Raw genomic sequence first — 17,236 nt, 5'->3', positions numbered from 1 at the left:
GTTCATTAGAAAATGCAAGCTTTCGAAGCTCAGCTCCTTCCTCAGGCGTAATGTGAGACAGAGAGTATAAAACACGGAATTCGTAAGCAGAAAGGAAACAACCTTAAAACTGGCAGTTAGGGAGGAGACTGCTGATTAAATTCAAATCATTGTCCTGAGATAATTAAAGGTTTTATCAGTGTATGCAAGAGGTGACATCTCAGGTCAGATAATGCATTCTAGGTGTGAGGTCTTGCTTAGAATTTGTCTATGTTTTAAACTGGGGTCAGGTTTTTTTTTGAGCTAAACAGAATGAACCTGCATCTACACAAACATCTTGGATGAAATAATTCATGTGTGTGTCTGTGTGTAGTCTGTGTGTGTGTGTGTGAGTGAGTGAGTGTGTGTGTGTGTATGTGTGTGTGTATATGTGTATGTGGTGTGTGTGTGCGAGAGAGAGAAAGAGAGAGAATGTGCACTTGTGTGTGTGCTTGAGAGAGTGTGAGTGTGAGGGAGTATATGTATGTGAGACAGTGTGTGTGCATGTGTAAGTGTGTGTGTGAGAGAGGGTCTGTGTACGTGTGTGTTTGTGTGCGTGTGTTTGTGGGAGTATACAGTGTGGAGGGGTCACCTGTAGTGTGACATGAACCCAAGATCACGAGCCTCTGCTCAGCTGATAGCCAACCCATGAGGACAGCCTCAGTTGTGATCTTGGGTTCATGTTGCACTACAGGTGCCCCCACCACACTATATACTCCCACACACACACTTAGTGCATGCATGCACACACACACTCTCACACAATCACACACACACTCGCACACTTAGACTCTCTCTCGCTCACACACACACACACTCCCTCTCTCATTTTGTCTCTCTCTCTCTCTTTCTCTCTCTTGCGCGCACACACTCACATGCACGTGTGCACGGATACCCACGCATGGACACACATTTGGACATACACAGATACAGACACAGGCACACACATGAAGTATTTCATCCAAGATGTTTGTGTAGTTGCAGATACATTTTGTTTTGCTCAAAGACTACCTGACCCCAGTTTAAAACATAGACAAATTCTAAGCAAGACCTCACACCTAGAATGCATTACCTGACCTGAGATGTCACCTCTTGCATACATTGATAAAACCTTTAATTATCTCAGGACAGTGACTTGAAAGGAATCTAGGTTTTGCATTTTAATCAGTGGTCTCCCTCCTAACTGATTAAAGATTTAACAAGAGGCAGCCAGTTTTAAGATTGTTCCCTTCTCTCACACTATGCCTGAGGAAGGAGCTGCGCTCCGAAAGCTTGAGTTTTCAAATAAACCTTTTGGACTATAACCTGGTGTCGTGTGATAACATCCTTTAGGCTAGGTAACTGCCATCCATATCTCTTATGGCCTACATGTGACTCCAGACCCAGAGCAATGTGTCTGACTGTCAGTTGCCCTTTTGTCCGTTAGGGATGGGCAACTCAAATCCAGGGGATTGGACACAATCTGTTGAAGTGCTCTCGGTTAGGATCACGATTAGTCCAGTGTCTCTGTAGCAGCTAGTCAGTAGGGTAAGGTTAATGTGGCTGGGGAGAAGTGGATGTTAGAATTTTTCAGAGATTAGTCAGAGATTCAAGCTCTTCTTGTCCAGTTCAGCCAGCCACAAACTGTCCATCTGGCCTGTCCACCGAAACTAAGGGAAAAGGGGATGTGTTAAAAGAACAAGGGGTGCCACTGCTGTGGGAAGATGCCTCATGTGGATTGGGGACTGCAGGCTTGTGGGGAAGGGGAGGATAATTGAGAAGTGAGAGCAACTGTATTTGTAAAGGGATATGCAGCATGGCTGGGAATAGAGGAATGCAGGAGGGCGTTTGTCCACGTTCAGGAATACTCTAGCTTCAAGAGGGAACAGTGTACGGCTGTACCCGATATGTCACCTCATATGGTAGGCAGCAAAGTTGGGCAAGTGCAGGCTCATGTGGACAGATTGGGTTGGGACTTGGGGAGGTGTGAAACCTATGGAGTGTAAAGCCAGGGGAATGGCTATCAGGAATGGGACCTGGATGCTTACTGCCTCTCCGACACCGTAGAAGAGTAAAAACCAAAAGAACTGCGGATGCAGTAAATCAGGAGCAAAAACAAAGTTGCTGGAAAAGCTCAGCAGGTCTGGCAGCATCTGTGGAGGAGATGTTCTGAGGAAGGGTCACCGGACCCGAAACATTAACTCTGTTTTCTCCTCCACAGTTGCTGCCAGACCTGCTGAGCTTTTCCAGCAACCGTAGAAGAGTAGGCTGGGATCATTTGGCTGAAGAGTGCTCACTGTCACCTCCTGTTGTGCTGAAATTCAAATGTGTGCAATGGGAAGGAAAATGGTTGTGACCACCCCCAGAGTGCGTGGGGTAAATGGCTCAACCTGTGAGAGAGGGTCTGCAGGACCCACTGATGTGACATTACACACAAACTTAGGAACTGTACAGGACACAAACCTGCATGGTCCCTCATCTCTAATGATACTGTGTGTTGGCTCCCCGTTTGCTGCATAATCTCCGTGTCCCAGACATCATTGGCCACTTTATTCACACAGCACTTTGGGACACTGAGGCCAAAGGAACAGTTTTCGGATGGCGTCAACAGAACCCGTAACCCTATCTACACCTTGTTCATTTTCTTCCACAAGGTACAGCAGGCTCTCAGCACAGGCATAGTTATATTCAGGGCTTCATAGGGAGTCAAACAAACGGATGTAGTACAAAAACAAACGTGCCACTTCACACACAATACAAAGTCATCTGTGCCTTCAAAGTGTCCTCAATAGGTTTTCTTCCTTCTCTCCCTCCCACTATGTCTCAGTATCATTCCTGGTTCTGAAGCTGGGCTAGAAGGAGACTGCTTGGTTTGCTTGGGAGATCCCGGGCATTTTTGTGTCTGGACAGTTCAGACATACTGGAGGTCTTCTTGTTATTGGCAAGTAGACCGTCTGGTTTCAAATGCCAAAGTCAGAGGGGGGCGCAGGCAGAATGGAGATTGAAGGCCCAGCCTGGGTATGATTTCTTCTCTGGCTGTGTGCTGCCTGACATTTCCCTGTCTCCATATGATGGAAGGGCTCCAGGTTCCCTGCGCCTCTGTCGCAATCTTTTGGTCCTCCAATGACTGCAATGATGGAGTGCAGGCGTGTGCCTCTCTAGAGGTCCCTGAACGTGCTGGACCTAGCTTGACATGGCAGCTGCCAACTGGCAGACAGCTTCCTGCTTGAGGCAGCTGGGACCCCATTGTGCTGCACAGGAGGTGATGAGGGCCATTGTATCCAAATACCTGTCTGCTGCTCCCTGTGCATGAAGTTCCTGATTGTATTCACTGCCGGGTCATCTCCTGCTTGGAGTGGAGCGGAGAAGGTCATTGAACTTCTTACTGCACTACTGGCACTGTTCTGCCACACCATTGAGGCCGCCTTATCCTGGGTGGTGACCTAGAACCAGTCTGTCAGCTTTGATGGTGTGGCCTCTGCAGTTCGTCTGGGGAAAGGATGCCCCTCTTATCCACTACCCCATCCACAAGGACCTCCAGGTCCCTATTGGAGAATTGCAGCATCATCTTCCCCTTCTCTGACATTTTCACACTGTGTCCGTAATTGAGTGGGGTAGCTTCGGAATGCCAGTGCTTATCTGCATAAGCAGTGGCCTTTTAAATATGGTGGGGGCACCAGGGATGCCAGTCTTTCAGCAGGCATCCAGAGAGTGGTAAGTTATTTTGGAAAAGGTGTGTGGTAAAAAAACTTGACACAACTTGCATTCAGCCAAAAAAAACGTAAGATTCAGTCCCAAATCTCAATGCCTCATCCTGAAATTTAATGCTTCTGACAGTGCAGCTCTCTATCAACACTGTACTGTGAGCGACAGCCTTGATTTTGCGATTAATGACAGTGGAAACTATTCGAGCAATTTTAAGACGGTAATCTAATCTCAGTATTCAAAAAATTGCTACAAACTGCTTGAGTCTCTCACGGTTTATGATATTGTCTGAGCTACTTGATTGCATTTGAACTGCAATGGTTTTATACGCTGAATATGGAAGCAGTGAAACCATGCAAATATTTAAAGGTTAAGTCTGGTAAATATAAAGCAGCATGGCACTGTGAATAATGGCTCAACTAAAGGTTATTGCTTTGCATTCATTCCCAGGTGTCCATTATTTTTAATGTGAAATACAGAAGACGATAAATCTGCACAATTGAGCAGGTTATTTTCCAGTGTGACTGTTGCTGGCGAATCTGGTTGGAATAGAAAATTGCCAGCAGACTAAGTGCTATTATTTGCTAAAGGGTTGCAGAAGCTGTCACTATACATGAATATATTTTCCTGTTGGGAAATAACACTTTTTTAAAAGACTGATTTAATGTCAACAAGCAAAATTGTAAATTTGTATCATTTTTAAACATGTGAATTAATGCCAAAGTATTTAGTTAGCAAAACGGAAAAAGCATCAAGCACCCATAATAGTTGTATACCATTCATCCTTTAACACCCCGCACGAGCTAATGAGCTTTTTAGTCAACATAATGGATGAAACATTCTAAAATCGAGATATTGATAGTTTCTCAAGTGAACAAAGTCACTTGTACTCAGCTGGCCTTGTCCTAGTGGATTTCATAACAGAGAAATAGCGGGACCTTTCTCATGAGAGTCAAGAGCCCTTACTTCCCAACAGAACAGGATAAAGAAAAAAAAACTTTCTAAAACTTCTTAGATTCCAGAAAGGCTCCAGTGCATTGGAAAACTGCAATGTAGCTTCTTAACAGAGGAAGGAGCCAAAAAGCAAACCTATAGGTCAGTCAGCCTAAAGTCTATCGTTGGGAAAGTGCCGGAATCTGTTATTTTAAAAAATAACAGTAGGAATGAATGATTATAATATAATCAGACAGGGTCAACAATTCCAGCATAATTGACTTTGATTTGTGAAACAATGATTCATCAAAAGTTATTAACTCTTAAGTTTGATTTGTGTACAGCTGTGAGACTTAATTTTAGAATCAAAACTGCCCAAGAAGATCTGAGACACTATCTTCAGAGAGAGAAATCTCTCAGCTCCAGGGAAAGATTTTTTAGAAATTACGCTCAGTTCTGCCAAGTGAATCCAGAAAATTTTCAAGTGTGTGCCACAGAACTAGCAAGGATCATGGAACCTTCTCTCTCTCAAAGTGTGAACTGTCTATAAAGTTCACCTGCACAGCTGATTCAACCATGGAAGCTAACCAGTTACTTAATTCCAACTTCAATTATTCAATCCCTTCACCTTGGAAGGAGAGATTTTTAAGCAAGTAAGTGGCTTCCAATAATAGTGAAATGAACTGACTTTCGTCTTTGTAAGTTTTTTTAATCTGCCTCCATACTTAATCTTTGTACCTGTGCTTTATTTAATAACTGCATTACACTTTTACTTAGTAAATGTTAACAGTAGTTGTATAATAAACTAATCATCAATCTTACTTAATAGATTTGGTTCGGGCTATTTATGTGTTGGATTCAAAAACTAAAAGGGGGACAAGGAAGCTTTATAATCTATGGTTCACTGATCAAGCTATGGGCATACTTGGTGAACATGTCAATTAGCACATACAGAGGTTTGACTAATAAACAGGAAAAGAGTTGGATTAAATGGGATATTTTTAGGTTGCAAACTGTATCTGTGCACAGCCACAGGAATCACTGGTGGGGCTTTAACTATTTACGTTCTGTATTTAAGGTGGCACAGAAGCTCTTTGGTTAGCACTGCTGCCTCACAGTGCTAAGGATGCAGGTTTGATTCCACCCTCAGTTGACTTTTTGTGTGGAGTTTGCATATTCTGTCCATGTCTGCAAGAGTTCCCTTTGGGTGCTCCGGTTTCTTGCCACAGTCAAAAGATGTGCAGAATAGGCTAAATTGTCCAGGATGTGCAGGCTAGATGGATTAGCCATGGGGAAATGCAGGGTTATAGGGGCAGGTTATGGGGTCTGGCTGGAATGCTCTTTGGAGGGTGGGTGTGGACTTGATGGACTGAATGGCTTGTTTCTATACTGTAGGGATTCTATGATATTAGTACCTGGCTGAAGGGACCAAAACATTAAAGTCAAATCTACACAATATAAAGATAATTAGGAAAGCAAATTGTGAGGAGAACTCAAAGAAGTTACGAGTGAGCAAGTGTTTGACAGAAGAAGTATAATGTGGGAAAATGTGACGTCCACTTTAGTAATGAAAAATGATCAGAACATTATTTTTTAAATGGAGAGATACTGAAAAATAGAGAGATCTTGGTGACTTTGTACTTGTATCATAAAAATTTAGTAAGCAGGCAAAGTGAGATATTAGGAAGGCAAATGGAACATGACTTTTATTGCAATAAGGTTGGAATATAAAGGTAGGTAAGTGATGTTAAAACTGTACAGGCATAGGTGAGATAACGTCTAAAACTTGTTAAGTTTGCTCCTGGGATGAAAGGGTCGTCTTCGGAAAACAAATGTTCAGCAGGCTGGGTCAATACTCATTGGATTTTAGAAGAATGACAGGTGATGTTTCTGAAACATATAGGTTTCCAAGGCAGTTTCATAGGCTAGATGCTGTGAAGATGTTATTCCCTGGTAGGGTTAGGGTTAGGGTTAGGGTTAGGGTAACCCTAACCCTATTGTAGGGGAATCTAGAACTTGGGGGATCAGTTTCAAAATAATGATTTAATCCATTTAAGATGGGAATGAGGAGAAATATTTTTGTCTCTATCACTAATCTTTGGAATTGTCTACCATGAAGAGCAGTGTATATTGGATAAGTGATTATATTCAAGGCTGAGTTAGACAGATTTTTGATTTGCCAGCGAGTCAAGGGTTATCGGGTGGAGGTGGGGTTGGTGATGGGGTGGTGGGGGCTAGGCAACAAGTTGGAGTTAAGGCTACAAATCAGATCACCCATGATCTTACTAAATGGTAGAACTGGCTAGAGGGACCAAAATTACTTAGTGCTGCACCTATTATTATGTTCTTACTTGCAGTTAGATAGGGCTTCTCACCAGCAGCAAAGTTTCAAAGTGCCTTACAGTCTACAAAGTATTTTTTTAAATGGTGTTACTGTTCTAATGTAGAAAATGCAGCAGCTAATTTACACTCAAGCAAACTCTTACAAACATTAATGCATTAATGAGCAGATATTCAGTTTTTTGTGCTGCTTACTATAAGGTAAATACTGGCCAAGACCTTGAGCCATCTCAGATGAAAAAAAGACTATGCTGAAGAGCCTCAATAGCTCTGGCAGCATCTGTGGAGAGAGAAAAACAGAGTTAATATGTCGGGTCCAATATGACTTTTCTTCAAACTGGGATATCTCCCCTGCTGTCCTTCAAAATAGTGCTATGGGATATTTTACATCCACCAAAGTAGGCAGTTTAATACCTCATCCTAAATGTAACCCCTTCAACAGCGTGGCACTACTTCAGTACTGCACTTGAATGTCAATCATGATTTATATGCCTGAACTGTTGACTAGCACTTAAAGACTTTTTGACTCAGAGACAAGAGTGCTACTAACTGAGCCACAGATGATGTTGTGGTAATGATTCATGGATATTCATTACTCCACATGAATTTCTTTTAATTACTTTGAGAAGGTATTGAGAGATCCAGATGAAGTTGCATAGCTTGAGAATGAGTATGAAAACAAGCAAGATTATTCCTATGGAGAGCCACTATAAAGCATAAATGAGCATGACTAAAAGTCAAAATGCTGTACCAGTGGAAGAAAATATTAGTGATACAGCAAAGGAAGTAATATTAGCAACAAAAAAGCAGCTTTACTTTAAAATTCCATTATGCATGTCATGATAACATTGACAATATACTGTAGGAAAGATCTGTCATGCCCAGATTACAGGAACAGGCTTGCAATGGACTGGAAAAGATAATTCAACTCCATCAGACCAATTGGCATTTTAACAAATATATTCCACAACATCTGCCATATCCCTCTATCATTTAACCCCCTGATATTGAACTCAAATTACTGTTGAACTTGTCTATATAATCAGACCACTCTGACTCACACAACACTTCAGTGCATAAATTCACCATTTTCTACCCGACTGACTTAAGTCAAAATTGCCTTTTGCCCTCCCACTTCTAAAATCAAGGCTATGCTGTCTCGTAAAATGTGTGACTATTTTGAATGTATTCCTTAGAATCTTGAATGCTCGTGTCTTCTGTGTTGTAGTATAAACATTTGCAGTTCCTGCAGCCTCTCCTCATATCCCAAGTGACTAGTTATAATTATTGTTCTGTCTCAGTACGGACTTCTAATGTGTAAAGGTACAATATACTCATCATAGAAGGGCATGGTGTGGAGTTGGTAACTTTTGCTAAGAGCCAACCTCCGCACAACAATTCTTCTTCAACATAGTGCTGTGGGATCTTTTATACCCATGGAAGAGGACAGATGGGGCCTTAGCTTATCATTTCATCTGATACAGAGTAGCTCCAATACTGAAGCACTTCCTCAGTACTATACTGAAGGATCAACATGGGTTTGAAGCTCAAAACTCCACCATTGGTTAATATCCCATTTGATCACATCAAAGGAAAACACAGTTATTCACTGAGAAGAGCAATCCCACGTTAAATGAAGCACCAGAAAGGCACAGGTACTTTGCAAAATTAGCTAGTCGCGTGTGCAGTAGTATTATTAAAATGGGGGAAACATGAGGGGTTTAATTTGAGCTAACTTATATAAGGTGTATGTCCATCAGAGAGGTTGTTTTCCTTGAGTTTATGAAGATATATTTAACTTGCTGGATAGGAAACAGACATTTTTTTGGGAACTTTTCTCACATCTTAATCAAATTCACACTACAAACAGAGGGCTGAAAAAGGGTTGCTTTCCGAACCCTGCCAATTCCTACTTGGCGAAGTCAGTTAAAATTATCCCATAAGAGTCAAGGCATTTTATGGCAAGAAAAGAAGTCTTTTGGCCTGTCCTGTCCATTGTGATCATCAAGCAAATATCTACTCTAATCCTATTTTCCAGCACTTGGCCTGGAGCCTTGCATACTCTTGCCACCTTTTAGGCACTGAGTTCCAGATACCCTCAATCCTCTGGATGAAAAAGATTTTCCCTAAATCCCCTTTGAAACTCCTGCTCCCTACCTTAAAATCTATGACCTGTGGTTATTGTTCCTTCAACTAATGGAAAAAGTTGCTCCCTTATCTATTCTGTTTCTGCCCCTCATATTTCATACACTGCAATCTGTCTCAGCCTTCTCTGCTCTAAGGAAACAGCCCCAACCTATCTAATTTTTCTCTGAGACCCTAGCAAATCTTTTTCCAAAAGAATTAAAAATTAATATAGAGATAACACAGTGTAGAGCTGGAGGAACACAGCAGGCCAGGCAGCATCAGAGGAGCAGGAAAGTTGACATTTCGGGCCGGGACTCTTCTTCAGAAATTTCTGAAGAAGGGTCCTGACCCAAAACGTCAACTTTCCTACTCCTCTGATAATGCCTGGCCCGCTGTGTTCCTCCAGCTCTATTGTGTATTATCTCTGACTCCGGCATCGACAGTTCTTACTATCTCCAAATTAATATAGATTGTCTCCATTATAATAATAGGCATATTCTGGCATAAGATGGTACTCATGGTTATTCAGTTGTTTGCATTGCACACTACCCATGAAGAGGGAGTAATACCCAATGGTAATTCCAGTCTTGATTCCAGTAATAACACAGTTTTAGGAGCAACTCTGATGAATCATCTCTTTGCTTTTACAGATGCTTAGGATGTTTTCAATCTCCAAGTGGCAGTGAACATTAGTATCATATGTACTGAAGGAAACTTACAGATTTTCAGTGTTATCTTTTCAAGTAAATCACTTGCCATTATGTTGTTTCATCACCTTCAGAGCACAACTTATACATTCCATTGGCATTTTCAAGTTATTATACAGTCATGCATTAGTGACCATAAATAAAGTAAGAAGGACAGACTAAGCAGAGGCAGTGTTGGAGACAGCGGCAACAATAATCCAAATTACAGCCAAATGACTGCCTAACTTGTCCTTGATATATTAATTTCCTTTTTTGGAAAAATGTCTTCTAAATTTATATCCTTGACAACTCAGGATGGGTAGTAGGCATTCTTGTTTTCTGCCTTGCACCTGCTGATTCAGTTGGTAAACATAGAATCTTGCATTTCTGTTTTTGTAAGGTCATTATGTTCGTACCTTGACTTTCAAGCCTCCAGAACTGTGCTATACTGGTTGTCGGGGAGATGCAGCCAGAACTGGGTGAACGAACATGAGACTAACCAAATGCTAGCAGGCTTGTTGCCTGTTGCTGCGGCCTGCCGCTGCTGATTGGATAGCTCCTACTTGCTTTCTGTTAGAGTTGCCTGTCTGTTCTCATTATTGACTGGCTGACTGTTGATCTATGCTTTTTTCACAAAATCTATTTTTTACAATTTTTATGTTTTAACAGATTTTCTACAAACATATCAAGGAGGTAGCAAAAGTTGAAGAGATTTAGCTTCTGCAAGTATTTTAGTTTGAGGAAGTCCTTTAGTTTGATCTGTTCCCCTTTATCTGACTACCTGTTTCAGGTATCTGTTTCTGTTCCTCTTACCTTATTTAAATACCTTCATCATGTACTATAAACAATAGTACCCTTTATAAAATGTAGTTTGTATATTTGATTTGTTAGGGTATTCCTAATATGCTTGGTCATTGTGCTTACTTATTAGTATCCTGGTATGTCATGGTGACAAACAAAACTCTCATGAGATACAGTGAAAAGGAATGATATTCAACGATATATTACTTATTTTCAGTCATAATTCACTAACACGCTAATAAATATTATGGAATTCCATATGATGCAAACAGAATTTATGAACCTGCTACAAGTTGGACATTTGTTACAAGTGTTGTCAGAGACACAGTGTAATAGTACCAGGACTTAATAACAAAAAAACTGCACTTGAGTCATTGATTTTCAACTTAGGATCCCCGGGCTCAGAAATCATTAGTCTTGCAGAACATTCTGAACTTATTTTTGTATTTGACTGAGGATCACATTCTTTATGATACTGTACATTTAGAAACAAAACCTTCAGCAATAATTTAGTGATTTTTTTACTTAGCTAGCTATGGTAGTTTTATGTTTAAGTGCAAAGATCCATTGCCAATAAAATTGCAAGATTCCTGTAAGTATTTTAACTTTAGATGTATTTGCCCAATTAATAAATAATTGAAAAAACACAAATCAAATCAATAAACCTCAACACCTTGTGCTTTTAATTCGTTATCTCAAACTACCCAGTCGTCACTGGTGACAGACATGTTCCCATCAGTAGTTCCCAATCCAGCTTTTATACTGCTGTTTGCAGAGCCAAATTAAGTGCAAGTGTTTTTAGCATTTGGCTAGATGCCGCCATGGGCTTTGCTAAAGATCACAGTATGAGTCCATTTTGAGTCGGTATCCAATTGGACGCTGTTCCAAGTCAACTTGGCCCCAGTTCCAACTTCAGGGACTTCCTGATACTGCCGACAGGAGGCGCTGCGACATGCGGGGGACGCCCCGCCTTCTGTACCGCCCATCGGCACTCGCACCAAACCGATTGGCAGACGGGTCCGTCCGTTAGCGGAGATGCCGCCCCGATTGGCCTCGCTGCTGGACACACGGCTCACCAATGGGAATGCGGAGGTGGGGAGAGCGTGCGGCATGATTGGCTGGGAAGGGGAGGAGGAGGGCCTTCCCTTCGCGCCCTCCCTCTCTCCACAGCGGCGCTGGCTCGGGGCTGCCCTGGAAGGTGTGAGGCCGTCACTCGGACGGTGAGTGTCTGCTTGCTCGGTGGCGACGGGGAGACAGCGGAGCGGGAGGTAGACGGTGGGGTGGAAAGAATGCTTCCATTCCCCCCCACCCCCCCAAAAAATATATTTTTGAAGGAACTGTGACACCGAATAGTTTATGTTTGATTTTTGTGGCGATTTTATCTTGTCAGGAGAGGGAGGGATTTTTTTTACCGGGGGAGGGCGGTTTAAAAGGCCATCCACACAGCCAGAGGGGGACAGAAAGACTGTTAGACGGTGCCGGGGATGGCAGGGTCCAGAGCGGGGAATGGCGGCGGCCTCGTCAGCCGCTGCTGAAAGGACGCTTTCTCCGGGCGCCGCCGACACACACCGGGACCGGGAGACTGCAGCCGCCAGCCCACCTCAGGTGAGGAGAAAAAAAATAATTACCGGCCGGCAACAGGGAGACACAAACACACGGTACCAAGAGGGAGATAAGAGTGTCGGTCAGCAGCAATCACCCGTGTTTATCATTCTCTTCACTCTCCTCTGCTTTCCACACAGGAGATATGTTTGAATGGGTTATAAATAGAACAAAGTCATTGCTTCCAGTCCTCGTTCGAGAGCAAATGCACCCTTGGCATTGGCAATCACTTCTGCAGATATCATTATGACTATAAAGAAAGCTTCAATTATGTGACAGTTTACTATAAATATTGTTTAAAAGGTGGGTTGTCATCTTTATAGCCAGGGCAACGCCGGGAATGGCTTCATTTTTTTCTGTCTGTCATGCTATGGTCCAAGAAAACAAAAGGGTATAATGCGTGTTACTGTATCAGGTGCAATCATTGCCAGGGAATGCTGAAATGAATGGGTGTGTGCAGAGTTTGCTTCCAGGATTGAGTGTTACAGGACGGATTCGTCACCAGTCAGGAAATTGGGATTTCGTGGAGGACTCAGTGGTGTAAGATATTTAGGACGTGTACATGATATCCCTGTGGTTCCATATTAAAATCAAATCAAAATACTATCTGAGGCTTCTGGAAAACAGAAGATTAATCTGGAAAAGGAAATAATTTTGAGATGTCTGTAGATGTTTGAAATGAGCATGTCATTTGACAATTTTAAAAAAATAAAAATATCACCTATCCTGTACTTGTGGGGGAAAATAACCTGATGAAAACATGAATAATTCACAAATGTCATGATAAATCATTCATTTCTGTGGAATTCTAAAATATAAATGATGTGCAAAAAGACTTGTTTGTAATTAAATATTGAAAGCTGTTGACTTGCTACCTGCTGTCTTCCACTGTTTGGTTTAAAATAACTCTGCTTGCCATGTGCATAATTTTAAATTTCTACACCCAGTGTAGATATTATGTGTTAGTTATGTATAAAACTAACAGCTTTAGATTATTGCTGAATTTTTTTTCCTTCTTTTTGGAATCTAAAAGTGAGGTTAGCCACTAGCATTAAATATATTACTTTAACATTTATATTTTAAAATAAAGGGAAGAGGAAGGCAAGCGATTAATTGGGTGAATGTAAAGTTGACAAGGTTTGATGCCAGGTAAATCTTGCCCAGTGTTCCATAGAGACTTTTTATTAAAAAAGTGGGCTAACATCAAATGTAGTCTTTCTCTGATCCCTGCAATACAGATGAGCTTCAAGACGTGCTTTTTACATATTTCTTGAATGTACAAACTTGTATGCCTTTACATGTCATGTAAAATACAGAGGACATGCCCTCTCCAGGATACATAATATTTGAAAATATGTACATTGAGAGCTCTGAGCACACACAATTATTTACATTAGGTAGAGTTACTTGTTGGCAGAGTTTCTTTCTGTCAAGAATGGTGTGTAGTAGGGAAGGAAGGTAATATATTAATTTTTTTTATTTTGAGAGCAAAAAATTCCAATATTCCAACATTGCTTTGACAACTTTGAATATAGCCACATTATATGGATGTTAAATTTTAACTTTCCCCTCATCACTTGAAAAACCGAATTTTCTGGCTCTTAGAATTGGTTACTTTTGTCTTAAGGATGGGAATATATTGCGTGTTTAATTTGATGAGAATTTTACTTGTCACATTGGGTTTTCACTTGTGAAAGGACAAAGAAGTGCCAATGTAGGAAAATCATGTTTCTTGGAATTACAGGCTGCAGAACTGTAGGAAGTAAAATAGTAGAGAAATAAATATAGACTAATGATGGTGTCAGCATAACTTTGAGAGCTATATTATGCCTGGTAAATCTATTGAGTTTCTTGGCATAAACATTTTGTGAACAAGGGAAATTTTAATAACCTTGGTGCAGTACCACATGTAACAAGGTCAGAAAACAAGTGAGGTGTATATAATGCTTCTTGTGTGGAAATTGACTGAATTATAAGAGGCATTTAAAAAGAATAGCTTAATGAGGTGTTGCATGGAAATTCGAGAAAGTGACTGGAATTGTACCATGAGGATGAGTATTTGGGCTACCTGTTTAACTATGATTTGGAACGGAATACCAAAATAATTATTTGTATCATGTTAGCTGATGGAGATCTGGTAGATCAGTTTTCAAATAACAGACTGATAGAATCAAGGGCTTTAGAATTTGGACAGGTTGGGCTATTGTTTGAGCAGCACATCTGGCTTAATGTGTTTAAGTACTGACTGATGAGTGTAAGTATTGGAAATGAAGAAATAACACAAAATAGTGTACAGGGCACAATATAAGGGTCTGACAATGTGTTTTCTTTTAGCCAGTGATGGGATGGGGAAAGTGCTCTATTTATTTTCCTTCAAATTTTGTGGTGAATTACCTTCATGAACTGCTGAAGTCTGTGTAGTGAAGGTCTATGGTGCTGAGAATATGGCAGTGGCATGATTTTGACCTGCAATGATAAACAGATTTGTCCAAGTCATGATGGTGAGGAGGAGGAGAACTTGTAGGTGGAGGTGTTTCCATGTACCTGCATTTTTTGTTCTGAATGGTAGTTCTCATGGTTTTGATAAAGACTTGAAAAGTTGCTGCAGTGTATCTTGTAAATAGTACACATTGCCACCACAATGAGCCAGTGCTAGAGACAGGGAATGTTTACAATGGTGGACGTCATGCCAGTGAAATGGGATGATGTTTCCTCGTTGGTATTGAGCTTCTTGGGTATTGTTGGAGCTGTACTTATTATGGTAAGTGGAAAGTATTCCATCACACTCCTCACTTGTGCCATATACATGTAAAGTATTTGAATGGTTTGAGGATGAATTATCTGTTGCTGAATATCTACCTCTTGTACCCACGTTACTTAGCTTTTAACAATATAGAAAAATGAATTTTTATTTAGCTCAAAGAAGAATAAGACCCAAAAATTGAGTGTAATGCTCCTTATACATATCTTGCCCCTTCCTGAGTGGAGGCTACAATTTTGTATGGAATTACCTGACATTGGGGAGGCACAGCAAAAGGGGACTAGGTTGAGCATTTGGAATGTTCATCGTGGATTTCAAGACATCTTATTTGAAGCATGTTTGCTGATGGGGGGGTCAGTCAACAATCAGTCAATTGAAAGGGGAAACTATGCATGCAGGCAGGTGAGATTAGTTTAGTTTGGCATGGGGTTGGACTGAAGGGTCTGTTTCCATGCTGTATGACCCTGACTCTGTTTATCCTTTTGAGGTTTATGTTAAAAGGAACAAGGCCATAGGAACACCCAATGGAGTTTCTATGAATAATAAGGTAGCATTTAAAAGTACAAAAATAATAGCAAATGCAATGGAAGAAGGTAATCACATGACAAATGTGGTGTGAAAGAGAAAAAAGGGTAACACTTTTGCATTTCAGTTTGGAATTCTTAATTTGGAGAGTGCGTTGATTGCTGTTTCACAGGTGTCCTTTTTGTTTCATCACATCCCTGTCACCATTGAAAGGTGGTGATACATTGCTGTGTTGGACTGCTGTGGTCCAGATGATGAAGATTCTGCAATAATACTTTCGGGGAGGAAACTCCAGAATTTTGGAGTTAACTTTGCTTATCTCCACAGTTGCTGTCAGACCTGAGTTTTTCCAGCAATTTCTAATTTTATTCAGGATAGTGTCTGACTTACAACTTCTTTGACATGCAGCTGCTACCCTTGTTCTTTAAGGTGGTCGTAGGTACTATTTTGGTGAATATTGCTAAGGCAGTCTTGTTGATTTGCTATGAAATGTTTTGTAATTAGTAATGTGGCAGCCAGAGTAAGCCACGGAAACTCAACAATAGAACAAACCCTAAATGCTTTGTACCTTAATACATAAAGCATTCAGTATAAGGTAGATGGACTGATGGCACAAATCAAGGTCACAAGGACTTTAAACAAGTTGGCGTGGGTGGGGTTTCTGTATGTTGGCAGGGCTCAGGAGAGGTTATAAAAATTTTCAGAACAAGTAATAGGGCAAGAAAGTATGGAAAGGCTCAGGAACATAACTTCAGGCACAGCAGAGAAGGGGGCTGGTTGATGCGGGAGTGAGTATATTGTACTTAAATGTGCGCAAAGTGCAAAACAAGGTAAATGATCTTGTGCAGTTGGAATTGGTGGGTATGATATTTTGAGCATTAGAGATGTAGCTGCAAGTGGATCAGAGCTGGGAATTAAACTTCCAGGATAAGTGTCCTCCTGAAAGGACAGGCTGATGGTCAGAGGGGGTGGGCTTTACTTCTTGGTAAGAAATGAAATTAAATTGGTAGCAAGAAGCAATAAAGCTCAGAAGGCATAGAATTTGTGTGGGGAAAAATTGTGGAACCACAAAATAATAGGTCTATGATGTGAGTTATGTATTGGCCTCCTAGCAGTAGTTGAGATTTGGGGTAGAAAATAAATCGGGAGAAAGAAAAGGCCTTTAAGAGAGGGCTATTACGATAATCATAGGGGCCTTCCATAATCAGGTGGACTGAGCAAATCAGGTTGGCAGTGGAGCTTAAAAGGAATTTGTAGAATGTCTACAAGGTGTTTTTTTTTCTGGAGCAGCTTGTGATAGATCTCACTGGGAAATAGGCAGTTCTGGATTTGCAATGTGTAATGAGGCAGACTTGATTAGGGAGCTGAAGGAACCCCCTGAAGGATAGTCACCATAATATGGTAGAATTAATGCTGCAGTTTCTGAGGGAGAAACTTGAATTGGATGGAATGGTATTACAATTGAGTAAAGGTAACTAGAAGAGCAGTAGTAAGATGTGGCCAGAGTTGATTGGAAAGGAAGGTTATCATCAGAGACAGTGGTGCAGCGACGGCAGGAGTTTCTGGGGGTAATTTGGGAGGTGCAATGCAAATTCCTTAAATGTAACCTTCCTGTTTAAGAAGGGAAGGAGGCAGATAAAGAGACATTAGATTGGTTAGCCTGAGCTTTTTTGTTGGCAAGGTTTTAGAGTCCATTATTAAGGATGAGGTTGAGGAGTAATTGGAAATGCATGGTAAAATAGAGCTTCCTCCAGGGGTG

General features: G+C 41.1%; 1 protein-coding gene across 6 annotated transcripts in view; it reads left to right on the top strand.

The window, feature by feature from the left end:
* The first annotated feature begins 11,727 nt into the window (after positions 1–11,727).
* Positions 11,728–17,236, top strand: part of tanc2a (tetratricopeptide repeat, ankyrin repeat and coiled-coil containing 2a) — a 754,278-nt gene continuing 748,769 nt past the window's right edge. For 5 of the 6 annotated variants that reach the window (XM_048614640.1, XM_048614638.1, XM_048614637.1 and 2 more), the window contains exon 1: positions 11,728–11,809. The gene's annotated coding sequence lies outside the window, so the exon portion shown is untranslated. Of the gene's footprint in view, positions 11,810–11,908; positions 12,195–17,236 lie in introns of those variants that run through there. The other variant, XM_048614635.1, reaches the window with a different exon arrangement.

This window comes from Rhincodon typus, chromosome 30 (genome assembly GCF_021869965.1).
Source record: "Rhincodon typus isolate 14 chromosome 30, sRhiTyp1.1, whole genome shotgun sequence".
Classification (NCBI taxonomy): domain Eukaryota; kingdom Metazoa; phylum Chordata; class Chondrichthyes; order Orectolobiformes; family Rhincodontidae; genus Rhincodon; species Rhincodon typus.
This window is presented reverse-complemented; position numbering and strand designations above follow the sequence as displayed.